This window comes from Macrobrachium nipponense, chromosome 4, assembly GCF_015104395.2.
Source record: "Macrobrachium nipponense isolate FS-2020 chromosome 4, ASM1510439v2, whole genome shotgun sequence".
Taxonomy (NCBI): Eukaryota; Metazoa; Arthropoda; class Malacostraca; order Decapoda; family Palaemonidae; genus Macrobrachium; species Macrobrachium nipponense.
In genome coordinates this window covers 78,971,435-78,992,057 of record NC_061100.1, presented here as the reverse complement: position 1 = coordinate 78,992,057, position 20,623 = coordinate 78,971,435, and the positions used below count along the sequence as shown (strand labels likewise).

Below are 20,623 nucleotides of genomic sequence, written 5' to 3'. Positions count from 1 at the left end.
AGTACACCACGCCGGAGAACGGGAGAGGATGCCCTCTACTTAAATTAGAAAGAATTTATTTCATTATTAGTGGAGCGTGTAGCTCCGCTGTAAAAACCCCCTCCGACAACTAGAGGAGCGCCCGGATAGCAAGCAAGCGTTCCGCCGGATGACGCAGGGAAAGCATGTAGGACCAACTGATATCGTTCTCACTCCGGTAGCTGGCTACCCCCTCGGCAACCGAAGGTACACCCGGATGGCTAGCAGGTGCTCCGTCCGCTGACGAAAGGGTAAACAACAGGAGAGAAATCAGACCCAAGGTACACCGGAGAGGAACCGAAGCGACCGGAGGGGGGGTGGCCAACCCCCGCTCCCGACCACGCTGGAGCTCCCCCAGAGCCCGAGGAGACAACATGCGGCCCACCAGTGCTCCCAGCTGTCCCAAACTCCCGTGACCCCCTTGACTGGGGGGAGAGGGGAGAGGTGCTCGGATGGTTGCCATAGCGACCGTAAGCGAGCCATGACAGATCCCCCCTTCCGCCCGGGAGGGAGGGAAGGGGACTGGGACTAGGGCTACCAGAGACACCACGCGATCACATGTGGACCAGAGGTGATAAAGCAACACAACCAACTAGGCCTAGTGACCACGTGGACTAGAAAGGACCAAGGGACGATAATGCAACAAAACGGTAGATAGACCGAAAACAAATGCAACAAAACCGCCTAGGATAATCTGGTCGCCCTAAATGCTAACCCAACGTACAAAATATACAAAATGATAAATAAATAAAAACTTTTACATCGTAAGAGAGAGAGAGAGGGAAAACACGAGTTAAAGAGAAAGAGAAATCCAGGAGAAGAAGGCTAGTCCCCGAAGGAACGAGCCAACTACTCAGAAGCTAGCTTTAGCCGACATGTAAAAGGAGGGCAATAGCCAGGATGCTGGACCAGAAGGAATAAAATAATCACTCTAGAGCCTATCCACCTAGACAAAGAGACATGCATGCATGAACTAAGATCAAAGGTATAGGCTATGAATTCCCTAAATACGATGTAAAAGGTAATGGGAACTAGTGTAGCATGTGACAAAACCCATGAAAGGTAGAATTCTATGAAAGATGTCTCGGTATGGAGGACCGAGAAATCTAACCGAACACGAGGCGAGCCGTAGTCGCCATGCGCCAGACCAGGTGACCATTTCAGACCTAAAAAACGGTAATAAAGGGTCCCTGGCTGACTAAACTAAATCCAAACCTTTCGGGTTACTTAACTTAGCTGCGGTGATAGCTGTGCGTTCCATGGTTGAAGTAAATCCAACGAAATAATCACAAAAGCACAGAGTAAAAGTGGGCACGTGCTACCTAGATCGGCTAACAAAAAAGGATGACCACCAGAGGCGCGGCAGTCGGCGTGGTGCGTGGCGTAGTAGTAGTAGTTGCCGCCTCCGCCTGTGGGTCAGCTCTCTCAGGAGGGGGATTTTGATGTGGGAGAATTCTAAATGGCAAGAGGTTCGTGGTAGTGGTCTAACTTGCCCCAGATACCATACCGACATCCTCATTTTATTTAGGGTGAGCGAGTAAGTCATACTGACATCCTCCTGAATTTGTTTTTTCTCTGGTATGTGTTAGCATCATTTACCTTAGAAATAATGAACTTAAGGATTATTTCACGCAGCGACACGAACTGAGCCCAGAAATGACATTTTCATACAATGAACTTACCTGTCAGATATATACTTAGCTAAGACTCCGTCGTCCCCGACAGAAATTCAAAATGACAGCACAACGAGAAGAAGTTCCAGAAGACTGCTGGGCCTTGACCCAGGCTAACATCCCAAACATCTCTTGAGAATGGGCCACAGAAGGGCCTGAAAGTACTCGAGTGTGGAGTAAAACTAAATGTAAATATTTACAAGTAAACAAGTTACAAATTGAATTTGTGGGTTTCTTTTTCAATCTTCAGAAATTCAAATTTCGCGCCACTCGCTACCGGTAGGTCAGGTGATCTACCTGCCTGCCCTGGGCGGCAGGACTAGGAACCATTCCCGTTTTCTATCATATTTTCTCTGTCGCCGGTGGTATCAACATTGTTGTTACTACCTCCTGACTGGAATTCGCTTTTCAAGACTTTTTGATCATCTATTTTGGATTTCTTGGTGACGTACTGGATCATTGTTTTGGCATTCGCTACCGTGGACTGGATTTGGACTTGCTTTTGATTTTTCTGATAGAATGTCTGATTCAAGTGTTAGTGTGAGAGTGTGTGTGAATGTAGGCTGCAAGGTGAGGATACCGAAGGCTTCGGTTGATCCTCACACTGCATGTTGTAAGTGTAGGGGGTTTGACTGTTCTTTAGCTAACACCTGTATTGAGTGTGAAAAGTTGAATGCTAATGAATGGAAGACTCTAACTTCTTACTTGAAGAAGTTAGAGAGGGATAGAATTAGACGGGCTGCACAAAAGGGTGTGAGTACAAGGCCTATTGAGCCTTTTTCTGAGTAACTCTCCTGTTATTAATGATTTTGATTCTCCCTATGTATCTGAACCCTCACAGGCTTTGCATTCGGATTCGGCTTCTGAAATTGCCAATCTGAAGGCTACTCTTCGTAAGATGAAGACAAAAATGGCGGCCATGCAAGGTAAGGGAAGTGATAGTGAATTACTTAGTGAAGTGAATGTTCCCAGTGTTGTGGAGGGGGCGTCTGACCGTCCCTGCGATGCTCCCAGGCCTAGACCTCTTCCAAACTCACATACCCAGAGGAGAAGGAAAGTCGAAAGTCGTACGGAGGTTGTGGGGAATCCCCAACGGTCAGGCGTCCCTTCAGCAGGTTCTGTTTCGCTACAGTCTGCTCAGGACCGCTTTAATAGAAGCGTCCTACGAGATTGTTTCTCGTCGTCCGGTTCTCCTTCACCTAAACGAGGGTGGAAGGACTCGGATCTTTCTAGGCCACTGAAAAGGCACTGGAAAGAACGTGCGTTTGACTCGAGCCCGGAGCGCTTCTCGGAGGAAGCCCCCTCTTCTATCAAGAAGGCTAAGATGGTCTCGACGCCTCCTCGATCGGTAGTTGAGGATCGCACTCCTTCGAGTTCTCCTGCTTCTTCTATTGAAGAGGACGCTGGTGTGGCTTCCAAGAGGATATTGCTAGCTGTACAAGAACAGTTAGCCTCTTTGGTTGGAGTTCTTTCGAGGGATCCCCTCGCAAGAAGGAATCTAGACTTCCTATTAAGAAGTCTCGTCTTCTTTCGCCTGCCAGACGTGAAGCGTCCTTCAGGCATGAAGAGCCTTACAAGCGCGAGACGTCTTCCAGGCGCGAAGATTCTTTCAGGCGTCAGGAGCTATCCGAGCGAGTTGCTCTAGACAAGGATACGCTCAGGCGCGAGGTGCCAGCCAGGCGCGAGGCGCGCGCCAGGGGCGAGGAGTCAGCCAAGCGCGAGGCGCCAGCCAGGCGCGAGGAGTCAGCCAAGCGCGAGGCGCCAGCCAGGCGCGAGGAGTCAGCTAAGCGCGAGGCGCCAGACAAGCGCGAGGCGTCAGCCAGGCACGAGATGCCAGCCAAGCAACAAGCTCCAGCCAAGCGAGAAGCGCCAGCCAAGCGCGAGGCGCCTGCCAAGCGCGAAGAGCTTGCCAGGCGTGAGAAGTCAAGCAGACGCGAGACTACTAGTAGACTTGAGGAGAATCTGTTCCACTCATATGAGTCCCCTCCATAGTAGGAGTTTGTCGCCAGTAGAGAGAGAACTTGGTGAAGATCCTCTCGTTTTTCAAGCCGATTCTCCGCACGGTGTGGAAGTAGATTCGGAAGACGAGGTTAACGGTAGAGAAGGCTTCTCTAACTATAGAGTTTTGACGGACCTTCTTTTGCAGGAGTATGGAGATTCGTTGACTCCTGCAGCTCCTCCTTCGCCTTGATCACTGTTTTCGAGTGCGATCGTACCGAAGTCTTCGTCGGTTTTGAAGATGAGACCTACGATCTCTATGAAAAGAGCTCTACAGTCTCTTGACAAGTGGATGTTGTCGAAGAAGGATCTGGGCAGAACCACCTTCTGTATGCCTCCAGCCATATTTTCTGGTAAAAGAGGTGTCTGGTACCGAACTGGGGAGAACATAGGCCTTTCTCTCCCAGCGTCGGCTGAAGCGGACTTTTCAACCTTGGTTGATTCATCGCGGAGACACGCTTTGAATGGAGCTCGTGTGACTTGGGCGATTTCTGAGACTGATCATCTCCTCAAGGGCCTCTTCCATATTTTGGAAGTGTTTAATTTCCTAGACTGGTCCCTTGGGGTGATGTCTAAGAAGGCTCATGACTCGGAAGGTCTAGACCCCGAAGTCATTCTTAGTATTCTGTCATGTATTGACAAGGCAGTACAAGACGGATCGGGAGAAGTCTCCTCTCTCTTTGGAGCGATACTCCTTAAGAAGAGGAGTATTTTTAGTGCCTTCTTAACCAAGGCGGTTTCTCCCTCACAGAGAGCAGCCCTGGTTTTCGCTCCCATGTCAGACTTCTTGTTTCCTTCTCAGTTAGTGAAGGACATTTCTCGCTCACTGACTGAGAAGGGCGACACAGGATCTCTCCTTCACACTGCAAGGAAGAAGAGACCCCTAGTTGCGGTTGACAAGAAAGGACCGACTTCTACTGTTCAGCCCTTTCGAGGAGGCCCTCCCTCCAGAGCTCCATCTAAGAGAAGAGGTCCTGAGAGGAGAGGTAAAGCTTCTTCCCGTCCCTTTAAGAAAGGGAAGTGAGACAGACAACCTCCAAACACCAGTGGGTGCCAGGCTTCTCGAATTTGCAGACGCCTGGGCATTCATAAACTCGGACGCCTCTTCGATGTCCATAATCAGGAAGGGATATCTTATCCCCTTCCAGGACAGTCCTCCCCTAACGACTATTCCGCGGGAACTGTCAGCCAGATACAGGGACCCTGTACTGAGGGATACTCTTCGTCTGATGATGAATCAAATGTGGGACAAACGAGTTATAGAATTAGTTCTGGAGCAAAACTCTCCAGGGTTTTACAATCGTCTTTTTCTGGTTGCGAAAGCCTCGGGGGGCTGGAGACCAGTACTAGATGGCAGCGCTCTGAACAAGTTCGTTCTAAAGGAGAAGTTCTCTATGAAGACTTCGGCCTCAGTCCTTGCAGCTTTACGTCAAGGAGATTGGATGGTGTCGCTGGATCTCCAGGACGCTTATTTTCATGTCCCGATTCACCCTTCTTCGAAGAAGTACCTCCGTTTCATGACAGGGGGAAGGATCTTTCAGTTCAGGGCCTTGTGTTTCGGCCTGTCCACAGCTCCTCAGGTCTTCACAAACCTGATGAAGAATGTGGCGAGGTTTCTTCACCTCAAAGGCGTCAACATCTCTCTATATCTGGACGATTGGTTCATCAGGGCCAGAACAGAGACAGTGTTTGGAGGACCTTTCTTTGACCCTAGACCTGATAAAGGCGTTGGGACTACTCGTGAACCTCGAGAAGTCACAACTGATCCCCAGACAGAACTTAGTCTATCTGGGGATTCAGATGGATTCTCGGGGTTTTCGAGTATTTCCTTCGCAAGAGAGAATCGTGAGAGGCTTGGAGAAAGTCTCTCTCTTCTTAGGGAAAGAACGAACTTCGGCGAGGGAATGGTTAAGCCTTCTAGGGACCCTTTCCTCGCTCGAACAGTTCTTTCCTTTAGGAAGACTTCATCTTCGTCCTCTTCAGTTTTTCCTAAGGGATATCATGGAATTGGAGGACCGGGAACTTCTCTCCGGACAGTTTTCTCCTTCCATTGGAAATGAACCACACCTGCAATGGTGGTTGTCCCCCTCTAAAAGAGAACAAGGGAATATCTCTGGAAGTTCCGAACCCAAGCCGAGTGGTTATATTCAGACGCATCGGAGAAGGGTTGGGGAGCAACACTAGGACCGAGAGAAGTGTCAGGCACCTGGAAGGCAGCACAGGTGTCCTGGCACATAAATTGCAAAGAACTTCTGGCAGTTCACTTGGCTCTAAAGTTCTTCGAACCTTTTGTGGCAAACAGTGTGGTCCAAGTGAATGTGGACAACACTACCGCCCTGTCCTACATTCGGAAGCAAGGAGGAACACACTCCTTGTTCCTATACGAAATAGCAAGAGATCGGCTACTTTGGACCTCCCAGAGGAACATCTCCCTCCTGACAAGATTTGTTCAGGGTACGAGAAACGTCAGGGCGGACAGACTGAGCAGGAGAAGCCAGGTCCTTCACACAGAGTGGACCCTTCATTCAGAGGTGTGTCAGAGTCTTTGGGATCTTGGGGGCACTCCTCATGTAGATCTGTTCGCCACATTCCTTTCCAAAAGGCTGGAAGTCTTTTGCTCAGTGGTGGAAGACCCAAGAGCTCTCGTGGTCGACGCCTTCCTGCTAGACTGGTCTCATGTAGACGTGTACGCTTTTCCCCCTTTCAAAATCCTGGGGCAAGTGTTGAGAAAGTTTGTAGCGTCCAACGGAACAAGAATGACCCTGATAGCCCCGTTTTGGCCAGCACAAGATTGGTTTGCAGAGGTGCTGGAGTGGACAGTAGACTTCCCCAGATCCCTTCCAAGAAGGATGGATCTTCTCAGACAGCCACACTTCGAGAGGTTTCATCAAAACCTCCCCACTCTCGCTCTGACTGCCTTTCGACTATCGAAAGACTTGTCAGAGCGAGGGGGTTTTCTCGCGAAGCTGCAAGCGCTATCGCTAGAGCCCGCAGAGCTTCCACTAGACGAGTCTATCAGTCTAAGTGGGAGGTTTTTAGAAGGTGGTGTAAGTCTAAGAAGTTGTCCTCCTCCAGTACCTCTATAACCGAAATTGCTGATTTCCTTTTGTTCCTGAGAGAGGACTCTCACTTATCTGTATCGACTATCAAAGGATACAGGAGCATGCTTTCGGCAGTCTTCAGAAACAGAGACCTAGAGATTGCTGATAATAAAGATCTGCACGACTTGATTAGATCTTTTGAAACAACAAAATCTAAGGAACTAACTCCTCCCAGCTGGAACCTGGATGTAGTTCTCTAGTTCCTTTCGTCTGACAGATTCGAGCCTCCTCATTTAGCTTCGTTTAGGGATTTAACGAGGAAATGCTTGTTTCTCCTATCTTTGGCGACAGCCAAAAGAATTGGTGAACTTCACGCCCTTGAAGATGAAGTCGGCTTTAACAGAGACTCGGCCTTCTGCTCGTTTAGAACACTTTTTCTAGCGAAAAATGAAAACCCCTCGAATCCCTGGCCCAAGAGATTCAAGATTAAAGGCTTATCGAGTCTAGTGGGTAGAGAAACAGAAAGGTCTCTTTGCCCTGTAAGAGCCTTGAAGTTCTACTTACAAAGGAAGAAACAAATGGGAGGCTCTAGGCAAGGTCTTTGGTGTTCGATTAAGGACCCCACAAGAATCATGTCTAAGAATGCATTAGCTTTCTTCATAAGGAGCGTCATTACAGATGCTCACAAGTTCTGTCCTGACGACTCTTTTCCGCTTTTAAGAGTAAAAGCTCATGAAGTTAGAGCAGTGGCGACGTCTCTCTCTTTTCAGAAGAATATGTCGCTAAAGAAAATCATTGATACGACATATTGGAGGTGCAATTCGGTATTTGCATCTCACTATCTTAAAGACGTTCGCGTGACCTACGAGAAATGTTTTTCTCTGGGGCCTTTCGTATCGGCGGATACGATACTGGGTACGGGAGCAAACACCAATCCTTAACTTTGTACATACCTTCTACTAGATATGTTCTAGATTTCTGCTGACAAAGAGGGCTCGGTGCTGCACTGGCGGCCAGTCACTGTTGTTCAGTAAGGAACTCTTGTGATATCTTTTAGAGGAGTATTAAAATTTTTTTTTTTTTAGAATTTTTGTATGAATGCGTATTAGTTTCGAGTTATGGGTTGTTTGTAATGAGTTCGGGGATAACTCAGAACAATTTCTTTATACTAACATGGTGGTTAGGATCTGGTGGTCGGGATTGTTTGTGTGCTCCTTCATAAGGTGTGTTGTCATAGAAGTGGTCCAGTACCCATTGACAAAGTCCTTTCAGGCTCTGCCGAGTAAGCGGTTCATATACCCATCGACAGACCCACAAGAACTCTTGGCCGTAGATCACATATCTCGCTAAAGTCTTGAGGTGATGCAGACTACCGGGCTACAGCCACGAAGTCTACCACCTATCAGGTAGGAACCAAGGTTTTTCTTTTATACCTACAACATATGTTGTTTACCTGTCTATTCCATTTTAGCTGTCTCTTACCCTCCACCAAAGGGTGCCAATCAGCTAAGTATATATCTGACAGGTAAGTTCATTGTATGAAAATGATATTGTTATAATACAATAAAGTTTCATACATACTTACCTGGCAGATATATACGATTAATGGCCCACCCAGCCTCCCCGCAGGAGACAGGTGGAAGAGAGAAAATATGATAGAAAACGGGAATGGTTCCTAGTCCTGCCGCCCAGGGCAGGCAGGTAGATCACCTGACCTACCGGTAGCGAGTGGCGCGAAATTTGAATTTCTGTCGGGGACGACGGAGTCTTAGCTAAGTATATATCTGCCAGGTAAGTATGTATGAAACTTTATTGTATTATAACAATATCATGTTTATGTTCGGGCGTCCCACTAACAGGACATTAGTTGAACTACCTAACCATACCATCTTTTTTTCCTGCTTTGCCGAAACTGATTCCTAATGTAAAGGACCTCAGGTTTGTATATTCAGGAAAAATACAATTTACTAATTGTTTATGGAATGTAGTAGAAGTTTTTTAACAAACTGTTGCCATGCTCTGAAATTTTCACAGAGCATTACATATGTAATATTGTAGAAATAAGAATTTATTTTTCTAATTTCCAGCATCATTTTTAGTTGTGCACTAGTCTCTGTTCTTATCAGTTGCAGTTTTTATAAGTGAAATTATGATAAGGGGGTCAGTATAAGTCTGGGTTTTTATTTTCTGATATCTTAGATTAGGTAAGGGTAAGATGTATGCATTAATTGCGATATTTTATTGTATTTAATTTATGTTTTCAGCGTGAAAATGGTGATGTTTTGGGCATAATCCTTAGTACCCCAAGATAAAAGGTTTGGTGGATGGTAGGACTGACCGACAGAGGGATTCTTTAGTAAGTAATATAGTATGAAATTTGTTTTGAGATTACTGCTGTACCATCTTGCTCCATTTTTAATCTTGAATTGTGAAATACTATATGTACTACTGAACTTTCAATTCCAGTGCTCTACGCTACCAGAAAAGGACTTGGACAGCTCCTCAGTAAAAGGAAGGCCTCCTTTTGTGTTACTGGAACAGGCATCTGAGGTAAGTGTGATAAACCCAGTTATTTTTCATGGATTTAGGAGTTTATTAGTTTGAACTACCATGCGTATTAGTTTGGAAAATTTGTAGAAGAATTGTTTGGAAAGCACTGTATGTGTGTTGATACATTAACAGGAAACTGAAAATATGAATTTTTAAAAGTTTTACTGTGCCCAGTTTTTTGTTGGCACAGATGGCCTGGAAGGACTTCAATGCAGCTTATGGTATATTTGGGTTATGTATCGCTATTTTTTTTTTTGTGTGTGTGTGTTTTTGCACTTAGTAATTTTTATGTTTTCATCATTGATGATCACACGTTTTACAATACAATACAATGACATAATTTACAAGGTCTGCTTCCCAAAAATCTCACATCTACTGGAATTATCTATCCAAAATCACCTTGTCAAATTATTGTTGTTTTAAAAGTCAGCATTACATATAGGCAGTTATCACCAGGCTCGGTTAATGGCGATCCGGTTAAAATCGGCGATTTATAGCACCATAACATACTTAAAGGAGGCACCATTAACTGGATATCAGTGCCATAAATGCCATAAATCAGCAAGTTTCGATTAATGGTGGTTATCGCTTATTGGTGACTGCCTGTACTTTATTGCAAGTTGGTGACTGCCTGTACTTTATTGCAAGTTGCACAGTAACATATACCATTAAATTTTTTTGCTATATTTATCTAAATCATTCCTTAAGGGGGCCGGCCGGAACCCTTATATATGGGGGTATAGGGTGAAAAATGCAGTCATGAAAAAATTCATGGAGCTTCATATGGCAATTGAGAATACGTATACGAAATATTTCGTCAAAATTCCTCTTACTTTCGTAGTTACAGGGTAATTAGTAAACATAACTCAATAAGCCTAAAACATTCATCCGTAAAAGAAAATGCAATATTTCTTCTCGTATCGTAAATTTTGATAATTATTGTCAAAGAAATTGTGAGAAATGGCATCTGTAGAGATTCCAAGGGTCGCAGAGGGGAGTATCAAGTTGAACCATGATTCAGTGCGATCACAGACTTCAAGTAGACTACACGTTCGAGTTTCACCTCTGACATTTGCTTGCTTTTACATATGTTTATCTATGTTTCGGCAAGAATTTCATCATGCCAATGAGGAAAAGACAAGGAAAACATCTCGCTAACATGAGGACGAAGAAAATTCGCTCTTAATATGATTACAGAATATCATAATATATGCGATATTAGCATAGTTATTAAAGAGAGAGAGGGAGGGTTGCGTAGTAAGTAAACGCCTGTCTTGCCTGAAGCACACGTCACACTGTCCCCCAGGCTACGATCTTTGAGCAAAGGGATCTTAATTTATGATAAATAACATAGTTTTGGTTTATTAATACCCAAAAAGGAATATGAAATTCATAATAATCATGATTTATTAACATTGTCTTTGTAAAAAGAGAGTACAACTTCGAATTTCACCTCTTGACATTCTCTTGCATTTATGTATGTTTATTTTTGTTTCGGCAAGAATTTCATCATGCCAAAACGGAAAATACTAGAAAAATATCTAGCTAACATTCAGAATAAGAAAATTTGCTGTAGTAAGCAGAGTTAGTGAAGGAGAGAGAGAGAGTTGCGTAGGAAGGAGTGCCCCGTCTTGCCTGACGTAGTGCCCCAAGCTACGATATATGAGCAAAGGGATCATCATTTATGATTAAATTATGATAAATAAAATAGTTTTGGTTTATTAATACACAAAAAAGAAATATAATTCATAATAATCATTATTTATTAACATTGTCGTTATAAAAATACGAAAAAAACTTTGAACGCCCGTATCTCAAAACTATTGACCTTCAAAATCTATCGTCTCACTTAGTTTTAAAGCTATAACATTGGAATTTGGTACATAACTCAGAAAGACATTAAAGAACAATCAAATGAAGCCCTTTTTTCACACTTGTTTCGTCTTTTTTTTTTATAAATTTTTTTTTCCTAATTTATAGGGTTTATTTTTTTACCATAATGAAAAATTCATATCTAGCAAAAAAAATGAGTTTTAGAAAAAAACTCATTTGATTGGAGGTCTACATCAGGTCTATATATGGTAGTAATCCCAGGTCTTAATATTAAATATCAAGGGAGCAGATAGAATTTGAAAAATGGTTATTTTCGGGATAAATCGCCCTGGCGTCACAAAACCGAAGGTTAGAGGCGAAGATCATACGCGGTTTGGAAATGTCCCAAGTCACCTTATTAAGTGGTATGAATATCAAAGTCCTGTCCTTAAAGAATGGCATTAGCCGGCTGGCCCCCTTAAGTGTATGCCATTCCTTTCTTAAATGAGATATGGCAAGTAGTTCATTACAGTATCAGGGTGCAAGACCTGTATCTTTGTTCCTATGCAATATACTGTATCTTTGTTCCTACACAATATACAAACTGTCGGTCCTTTACAATAGGAATTACTCAAGACATAGCCTGGACACGGCTACTGAATTCTCAAACAAGGCGGTTCGGTTCAGCAGTTAACTACCAGTCCGGTCGTTGGTAGTCTCTCCGACCGGACGTAAACATTCCAGTTTGCTTTCAGCCATCATTGTGGAAAGACGTGTGTTTACCGCTCTCTGCCCGACTGTTGTTTACGCAGTTTTCTCCATCTTCTATCTTGGTGGGATTTTTCCTTGTTTTTCTCTGTATGATTGTGGATTGCTTGTGTGATTATGAGTACCAAGCAAACCTTAGTTTCACATAAGTATCTTACCAACCGATTACAAAGCTGTAAGCTTTCTTACCTGGCAGTCGAAAATTCAAATTTCCTGCCGCTGGCGGCGCTGTTATCATTCATGTAGGTGATACAGATCCCGCCCACTTTCGGGAATCCCTGTTACTGCTGAGCTAACTACTGTCAATTCATTTTCTGCCGCCTAAGGGGTAACACCAGTGGGCTTTTTCTTGCAGTCAACTGTTATTGCCATTTTGGATTAAGTTCTTTTTGGTTAAGTACAAATTCTTGGTTGTTTTTTGCCAGCTAGCTGCTTGGTTAGCTTCCAGTCAATTAGGAGTTAGTATATTATGTCGGACTCTAATTCGTCCATCGCTGCAAAACGAGATTACCTAAGTTGTGTTATGATCCGCACACTAAGTGTGTTAAGTGTAGGGGGCAAAGTTGCAATAGAACTTGACTTGTACCGAATGCCAGGATTTAGATGAGCAGGGGTGGAAGACTTATAAAGCTCACTGAGAGTAAATGGAGAAAGATAGAAAGAGGAAAGCAGCCATTAGAGCAGGTAGCAAACATGGTGTTGAGTCAACTCCTTTGCCTGTAGAGGCAAAGAAGTCTTCTTTCTCCACCTTTTTTATCTAATATTTCTCCAATTGATAGCCCTCCTACTTCTTTTCTTTACCTATGACTCCAGTCCAGGTAGTCCTTGCTTCCAATCCTAACACCAGTGCCATTGTAGAGTCCAAGATGGACAAAAAGTTTTGAGATTTTGGCTAAATCTGTAATGGATTTAGGTTTGTGGTTCCGTTCTTTTGTAGAGAAGAGTGATAGTGGAAAGTGCAATGTTGTGCAGTGTCAGTGCTGTCCCAGGAGGTGGCTGCCCATCCCCCCAGTTCTCCTAGACAAAGGTCACTGTCCTGCTCCCCCACACCCAGGAGATGACATACCGGAGGTTGAAGGGAGACTGGGGTGTTTTGCCCACGCATAGTCGTCGACTCTGCCAAGATTGTCGACTTGCGCTTATCGACAAAACGCCACTGGAACGTCGTAGAAGTGAGTGATGTGCAGTTGTTGTCTGATTCTGATGTGCCGTCGCCAAATAAGAGGTGACAAATGTGAAGTGGTGCAGTGTCGCGTCCATTGAAAAGACATGCTGTTTTTGCGGACAGTACGCCTCCGCCTTTGAAGAAGTCGAGAAAGCAGTGGAGCCTCCAGCCAGTCTGCAGTTTTGCACCTGCGCAAGAGTTTTAGGAGTTTCATTAGTCGACAGGGAGTGTCTCTGACAATTGATGAATGCTCACACGCTGAGCAGCAGCCTTACTTGCGCGCTTTTGACTCCCCTCATAATGTGTCGAAGGGAGTTTCGTCTCGTTCGCATCCTACGACTCTTAGCACTTTGCCTGCAACTCGCTCGTCTTCAAAGAAAAGTTGATGGACTAAGACTATTCGACTTCGACTTCAGAATTCCCAAGACCAGTGATCTAGGGGATGATTCGCAGCAGCTACAAGAATTGTTGGGATTCTTCAAGAAAGCAATGACCCCTCATGTTGAGGAAGACAGAGTTTTGTCAGTTTTTTCGATGGACGAAGTTCAAGAGGAGTCCAAAACTTCATCGCCATATTCCAGTCTTTTAAGGTTCTTACTGGCTACTTATCCAGACTGTTTTGAGCTTGCTTCACCTTTATCCCCACCGTCGATATGTGTGAAGGATAGAAAGGTGCTATCTGCAGGATCGCCAAAACTGGTTCTGTCTCAGTTGGCAAAGAGTTCTTAATGAAGCGGACCAATGGGTGGCCAAGAAGCGGGATTTAGGCAAAGCATCTTTCACGTATCCTCCTTCGAAGTTAGAGAGTGTGGCGTACAAGTTCTACGTGACTGGAGAAGTGCCATCCTTGGGAGCGTCTGCCCCCTCTCAAGGGGACTTCTCCGGCCTAGTGGATGCGAACAGGAGAGCACCCTTTTCGACTGCGAAGATAATGTTCTTTTTGCCTGATTTCGATCACCTGATACGCAACTTGTATAAGGTTATAGGAGTGTTTAGTTTTTTTGACTGGACTATTGCTGCATTGGCCAGGAAGATTGAAAACTGTCAGTCTCTAGAAGAGGAGTTTTTGGCAGACTGGCTTGACATTTTGTCCTGCGCTGACAAAGCGGTGAGAGATGGTTCGGGTGAGCTGGCCGTACTCTTCACGATGGGTGTCCTTAAGAAGAGAAAGCTGTGGTGTTCTTCTGTGTCCAGGGGAGTTACAGCTAACCAGAAGTCTGCTTTGATGTTCTCTCCCCTTTTTAAGTCCCACCTGTTTCTAGAGCAGACAATTCAACAGGTGTTGTCAGACTTGGAGAAGAAGTCTACGAACGATCTGTTTACACAGTCAACTAGACGCCCTAGGGATCTGTCATGGGAGCTAAAGCTTCACCTCTGCAGAAGCACCTCTTTCGAGGCAACAAGAGCAGGTTGCAGAATAGACCAAGGACCAGTTTGCGTGCGCCAGGAAAGTCCACCAGAAAACCTCCCTTCAAGCAATCAGATAAGTGATCGGGAGGTCCTTCACGCACCTGTAGGAGCGAGACTCCATTTGTTTTGGGAAGAATGGAGTCGGAGAGGAGTGGAGCAGTGGGTAGTCCAGGTGCTGAAAGAAGGTCACGTGATCCCTTTTGTACAAGACCCTCCACTGCCCCGTGTACCCATCTGCTTGACAGTGCACTCGAAGGGATCAGGAAGAGCTTTGGCATTAGCCAAAGAGGTAGAAGCACTCATCAACAAGAAAGCCATAGAAGAAGTAATGGACAAGAACTCCCCTGGCTTCTATGACAGACACTTCATAGTCCCCAAGGCTTCCAGGGCCTGGAGGCCAGTATTAAGTGCGAGGGCATTCAACCTCTACGTACAAAAGGCGAAGTTTCGAATGGAAACCAGTCGGTCAGTGATGTCAGCCCTACAACCGGACAACTAGATGGTGTCTCTCGACGTGGACACATACTTTCATGTCCCAATTCATCAGGAGTCCAAGAAATTTCTGAGATTCTTCTTCAAAAAGAGGATGTTCCAAGTCACAGCCCTCTGCTTCGGACAATCAACAGCTCCACAAGTAGTCACTCGTATTCTTGCTCCTCTAGGAATTTGGCTGCACCTAATAGGAATAAGTGCAGTATTCTTCTTAGATGAGTGGCTACTGAGGTCCAAGTCCAGTCATCAGTGTGTGAAGGACTTACAATGGACTTTAAACCTGACCTAACAGTTGGGAATTCAAATAAACATAGAAGTCCCAATTGTCTCCGACACAGAGGATTCTCTATTTAGGGATGATTCTGGACACACTAGCTTCTCTGGCTTTTCTCTCCCCAAAGAGGATAGAATTATGCCTTACGACAGTCCAGAAGTTCCTGGAACACCCGTCGTGTTCAGCACGGGATTGGATGAGCCTCCTCGGAACCCTTGCTTCAGTGGAAGGTTTCGTGACGTTAGGTTGCCTCCACACGAGATCTCTCCAGTTCTTCTAAAAGCAAATTGTAACCGAAAGATTCAACCAGACTCGCTAGTTTTCCCTTGACAGAAGAGATAAAAGTAGACCTTTGCTGGTCGTTGGCAAAGGAGAGACACAAGGAAGGGCTTTCCCTTGTAACGTCGAACTCCAACCTAGAGTTCTATTCAGACATGTCGGACAAAGGATGGGGAGCCTTAATAGGGAACAGAAGGACCTCAGGTCTTTGGACAGAACAGGAGAGGGACCTGCACATAAATGTCAAGGAATTGAAGGCGATTCTTTTAGGACTTTGAGCGCTTGCTCCTCTAGTTGCCAGAAGGAAGGTGGCGATCTTTGCGGACAACACCACGGCTCTATTGTATGTCCGGAAACAGGAACACATTACTTCTCTCTCAACAAGGTAGCAGAAGTTCTCCTCTGGGCAAACGAGCACAAGGTTTCACTCTTCCCGAGGTTTGTACAAGGTAAAATGATCGTATTAGCAGACGAATTGAGCCGCTTGAAACAGGTCCTGTCGACGGAATGTACTCTGAATTAGAGAGTACGTCGAGATCTGCGGAAGTTATGGGGAAAGCCAGCAATAGATCTCTTCACCACCTCAAGAAATAGATTGGACGGGCCTCGATGTACATGCTTTTCCCCCCTTTTTTCCCCACTTTGACCTGTATCACCAAAGATTGTCTGCTCTGAACCTGACAGGATTCAGACTGTCAGGAACCTTGTTTGAGCTAAAAGGCTTTTCGCGTCGAGCGACAGAAGCTATTGTGAGCTGTAGAAGAAGCTCTTCTGCCAAGCTCTACCAATCGAAGTGGAAAGTTTTTAGGTTGTGGTGCACACTAAATAGCATCTCTTCTTCTAAGACTGCCATAACTGAAATCACAGATTTCCTTTTACATCTGAGGGATTCTAGAAAGCTATCCACGTCTACGATTAAAGAATATAGGTCCATGCTTTTGTCTGTTTTTAAACAGAGGCCTCGACGTCTCGAAAGATCAGAACATTAGTGACCTTGTTAAATCTTTGAAGTCCTCAAAAGTGGTTAAGTCTGAGGTAGTCGAACTCTGTTCAAGCCTCTTAGTGAAACTTCATTAAGGAATTTAACGAAGAAGACTTTTATAGTTGCTTTAGCCACAGCAGGCAGGATAAGTGATTTGCAAGCGATTAGTAAAGAAGTGGGTGTCGCACTGCGTTACATAAAGGAGTTCCTTGCAAAGAACGAGAACCCATGGAACCCTTGGCCTTCCTCTTTCATTATTAAGACTTGACAGACATAGTGGGATCAGAAGATGAGGAACGATCATATGTCTGGTCAGAGCCATTAAACACTACTAATTTAGGACAGAAAAGTTGAGAAGCAACTCAGATCGACTTTGGTTTTTAGTGAAAGACCCCTCCTGTCCTCTCTCCAAAAATGCTATTTTGCTCTTCTTGAGGAGTCTGATTTCGGAAGCTCACGCTCAAGCTCAAGATTAAGATCAGACTCTTCTTGTACTTGAAGGTAAAGGCAAAGGTGCATGAAGTTCGTGCAGTAGCGACTTCGTTAGCTTTTAGACATAACATGTCGCTATCTTCCATCCTGCAATCGAGTTTGGAAGTTGAAATCAGTGTTCGCATCACATTATTTGAAGGACATAGAAACCGTTTTTGAAAATTGTCCTAGATTGGGACTGTTGTCGGTGGCGGGCATGGTGTTGGGAAAGGAAGCATAGGTGGACCTTTTTTACCTCTACCATCTCCTCACCTTGGTTAAGGGTGTCGAGCCGTTGGGAAGCCTGGGGGTACACAGTACCCGGAGTACCCTCCAGTTTTTTATGCTTAGGGTATGGTTATGGTTTTTAATGTAGGTGATGGTTCTGTGGATTATCTGGTCTTAGCCCAGGGGAAGGGTAAAACTTTTTAATTATGTTATCCATCAGTGAACCTCCATGGTTACAAAATCCCACCATTAGCAGGGACAACCCTGGCCATATGGACCCTCTGCTTCCAAAGCTAGTCATGTCTAAGGCTTTGAAGAAATCCCTACAGATTGTGGAAGACTGGTTAACGACTAAGAGAGAGTTGGGGAAGGCTTCTTTCGCTGTTTCTCCTTCAAAGCTGATTAATAAAAGATACAGGTTTTATGCAACCGGAGAGGCTCCTTCCATGGGAGTGTCTGTCTCCTGTTGGGGACTTCTCAGGTTTGGTCAACGCTAGCCGTAGGACTGCATTTTTGGTGGCCAAAGTTTCTTTTCATCACCCGAGTCGGATAATTTGGTGAAGAACCTCTTTAAGGTCTTGGAAATTATGAGCTTTTTAGACTGGACAGTTGAAGCGCTGGCTTCAAAGTTGAAAGACTGCCCCTCTCTTCCGGAGGACTTGATGTCAGACTGGCTTGGGGTATTGTCATGTGCTGACAAGTCAATAAGGGATGGTGCTGGCGAACTTGCCCTTCTCTTTGCTTTTGGCACTCTTAAGAACAGGGAGCTTCGGTGCTCTATTGTAACCAAAGGGGTCACATCTTCACAGAAGTCTGCTTTGCTTTTCTCTCTGCTGGACAAGCACCGTCTGTTTCCAGAAGAGGCAGTAAAGAATATACTCTCAGCGCTAGAGAAAAAGTCGACAAATGATCTTCTGGCTTAGTTGGCTAAACATGCTTAAATCCCTTCTGTAACTCTGGTTAAGTTTACCTCTCCTCTGCAGCAGCCCTTTTGTGAAGGTAGAACTAGACCGTTCAACAGGCCTCGGTCAAACTTGCGCCCTCCTTCCAAGTCCACGACAAAGCCCATGTGTAAGCCTTCTTCAAAGTGATCAGACTTTCCTTCATACTCCAGAAGGCACCAGATTGCATCTGTTTTTGGGAGGAGTGGAGTCGCAGACGGCAGACCCTTGGGTTATCCAAGCTTTTTGCATCAGCTACTCCATTACTTCTGAGAATCATCCTCCTCTCTCCAACATTCCAATCATATTGTCGGCCTAGCTCGAGAGGTGGAAGCTCTCATTCAGAAGGTGGCGGTGGAAGTAGTAGTCGACAAATCTTCCCCAGGGTTTTACAACTACCTTTTTGTAGTCCCCAAGGAATCGGGGGGCTAGAGACACGTTTTGGATGTGAGTGCTCTGAACTTTTTTTGTGTTGAAAACAAAGTTCAGTGTGGAAATGACACGCTCAGTTCTTGTGTCTTTTCGCCAGGGAGATTGGATGGTTGTCTGGAATATGAAAGATGCTTATTTCCATATTCAGATTCATCAGTAATCAAGTAATTTCTTTGGTTCGTGTCTATGAACAAAGCATTCCAGTTTCGAGTGCTGTGTTTCGGTCTGTCAGTGGCTCCACAGGTGTTCACTCATGTAATGGCTCTTTTAGGAAAGTGGCTACATCACTTTCATATCAATGTGTCGCTTTACATAGACGACTGACTTCAGTGCCTGAAGGATCTAGAGAGGACTCTTCGTTTAACCCGTTCTCTTGGAATTCTTGTCAGCAAGAAGAAATCTCAACTGATCCCAACACAGAGCTTTCTCTATTTGGGAATCACTGAACTTTCTAGCTTTTCAGCCTTTTCTCTCCCCGAAAAGAGTACAGTCTTGGCTTCAGGTAGTTCAGTCGTTCATAAACTGTCGATCTTGTTCCAATCTCCAGTGGATGAATCTTCTGGCACCTTATCGTTGGTGGAACAATTTGTAAGACTCGGAAGGTTACACATGCAACCCCTTTAATTCTTCTTGAAGACTTTTTGGTGCAGGAAGGCTCAGTTGGACGATTTTCTACTTTACAGAAGAGATCAAGGAAGACCTGGCAAGGTGACTCTCGGAACAGTCTTTTAGGTGTTTTTCTTCATCCTCTCCACCCAACCCTGCAGTTCTATTCTGACGCATCCGACATTGGTTGGGGAGCTCTGTTGCGAGAGGTGAAAGTGTCAAGAAAGTGGTCAATGGCTCAGAGTTCCCTTCACATCAGCTTAAAGGATTGATTACTGCTGAAAATGAGGACCTACAGAGAAGGGTGGGAAAGTGGCAGGATTCTTTAGGGAGGAGTGGCTTAAAAGTGAATGCAAATAAAACACAGGTTTTGCTGAGCAGTAGGGAAGATAGAGACAGAATAGTAATAAAAGAAAGAATTGGCTCAATTACAACATGGGCAGAAAAGTTTAAATACAGTGGTACCTCGAGATATGAAAGGCTCAACTTACGAAAAACTCGAGATACGAAAGCAAATACAATACGAAAATTTTTGCGGCTCTACATACGAAAATTGTTCAAGATACGAAAGGTTGTTGCTGTAAAGTCCGAGATTTGCCCAGACCACCGATAACAATTTTGAAACTCACTCGCTGCCAACTGGGTAGACTCGCCACCATCCTCCCGCTTTCCCATTGGTTCCTGATGCTAGTCACCGCCATGAGATCCTTCTCTCCTATTGGTCAGCATCCCTCCCATGATGCATCTACGTAGCGGCGTGCTTCTTCGGCCATTTCACGGCATCATCTGTATCGTACGCACGCAGTATTCGTTCGTTCTAACGATTTCATTTATTAACGTAAATTCGTTAGTGATTTCGTTGTAATATACTTTATCATGTTGTGTGAGAACTTTACTACATACATATATGTACTACATAACATAGTTACGTACAGTATATACGTAGTCATGGGTCCCAAGAAAGTTGAAATTCATGGAAAGAAGAGGATGCTCTCTTTGGAGACGAAGATGGAGATCATTAAAAAATAAGAAGCAGGTATGCAATTGAGTGTGATTGCCAAGGAATACGGCCAAAATCCGTCAACAATAGGCACCATCCTTAAGCAGAAGGATGCCATCAAAACAGCTACACCTTCCAAGGGCGTCACTAATTAGTCCAGCAAGAGGACCCACGTGCACGATGAAATGGAAAGGCTGCTTCTTGTCTGGATAAAAGACAAAGAAATCGCTGGCAATACGATAACGGAGACGGCAATCTGCCACAAGGCCAGTGCTATTTTCGGCGATTTGATTGCCTAGGCTGAAGATGACGGAGAAATTCCGTAAATGGACTGGCATCCATTCGGTGGTGCGGCATGGGGAGGCGGCCAGCTCGGACACGAAAGCGGCCCAAGCCTTTATTAAGACGTTCGACGAGATGACTCTCAACGAAGGCTACAGTTCTCAGCAAGTCTTCAACTGTGATGAGACTGGCCTTTTTTGG

The 20,623-nt window shown here is 44.9% G+C and overlaps 1 protein-coding gene across 7 annotated transcripts in view; it reads left to right on the top strand.

Moving 5' to 3' along the window:
* The window catches only part of LOC135210966 (zinc finger FYVE domain-containing protein 1-like), a 450,218-nt gene that overhangs the window by 34,064 nt on the left and 395,531 nt on the right, over window positions 1-20,623 (top strand). For all 7 annotated transcript variants that reach the window (XM_064243949.1, XM_064243953.1, XM_064243952.1 and 4 more), the window contains exons 2-3: window positions 8,995-9,086; window positions 9,197-9,280. The gene's annotated coding sequence lies outside the window, so the exon portion shown is untranslated. The remainder of the gene's footprint in view (window positions 1-8,994; window positions 9,087-9,196; window positions 9,281-20,623) is intronic.